Below are 1,106 nucleotides of genomic sequence, written 5' to 3'. Positions count from 1 at the left end.
CGAAAATTTTGTCCATTTGACCCTATCTTGCACCGTTTGGGTGCTAGGGTGCATTTTTCGACGAAAATACGGCGAAAAGGACCACGTTGCACATAAAGACGTACAAGGAGGCGTCTAATCGTAAAATGTCAGGGGAAGTACCCCCCCAAAACAACACATTCTGAAACGGGTCCTACCCTCGGATTTGCCGTATCTGTCACTGTTTCGGCCCTAGAGGTGGATATATTGAAAACAATGGGAAAAAGTCAAGTTTTAAGACTGTTTGACAAACAATACAATCTAAAAACTGCGCTGGTTCATTTTTTTTGTATTTTTCTTAAGCAAAGCAGAAGGGTGGGGTGTAGTCACGGTGTTGCCCCGTTACAGTCTTTTGTCATGTGAAAGGAGCAAATCTCTAGGGCCGCAGGCCCCGTCGGAAGTTAGTTTACTCAAATATGCCAGTGATGTACCGGTCACATTATCTATTTGATTGTGTTCTTCAGTATATCACGAGTATATCACTCCGACCATCGCCGCCGGCAGGCCGAGCAGGCCCGGCCCCTGCCGAACGGAGTTGCCGGCGCAGCGAAGTGGAGCTGGCAACTGCGTTTGGCGGAAGGGCGGGCCTGCTTGTTTCAGGATACACACACCTTTAACAGGGTCAGTAAGGCATTCCAGTAAAGCTAAAGAGAAGGCGACGAGACAAGAAAACGGGCTACAGCATACTGCTTTGCGTTTTGTTTCTCCCCTGTTTCTTTCAAGCGGAGAATGACATGGGAAATCACATGGGTTCGTAGCGTACGGGCTGTTTCGTGGTATTTCTTCTGCCATTTCGGTCATGTCTCGCCTTTTTCGGATAATTTCAGGGGTATTTCGCGAATATTTCACCGACTATTTACGCCCGTTTCGGGTCTATTTCGCTTTTTTTTCGGACTATTTCAGGGGAACTATTTCGCAAGTGATTTCTCCCTCGGTTTCTTTTCCTTTTCAGGTTTACCAGCATGCTTTATTTAGGGGTCGCACATATTTTGTTTACGACGTTTAACGACAGTGGTGAGCTGTGTACTTCGTACTTCCCTTGGGTCCCCCGTCCACCATTCTGCTGGTGCATGTGTGTACTGCCCCCC

General features: G+C 47.6%; 1 protein-coding gene across 1 annotated transcript in view; it reads left to right on the top strand.

The window, feature by feature from the left end:
• Positions 1 to 1,106, top strand: part of LOC113213651 (farnesyl pyrophosphate synthase-like) — a gene marked incomplete in the record, with an annotated part of 78,896 nt that overhangs the window by 62,154 nt on the left and 15,636 nt on the right.

This window comes from Frankliniella occidentalis, unplaced genomic scaffold (assembly GCF_000697945.3).
Source record: "Frankliniella occidentalis isolate FOCC.00 unplaced genomic scaffold, Focc_3.1 Scaffold248, whole genome shotgun sequence".
NCBI classification, from domain to species: domain Eukaryota; kingdom Metazoa; phylum Arthropoda; class Insecta; order Thysanoptera; family Thripidae; genus Frankliniella; species Frankliniella occidentalis.
The sequence above is the reverse complement of the archived record's forward strand: the minus strand, read 5'-3'. Positions and strand labels throughout refer to the sequence as shown.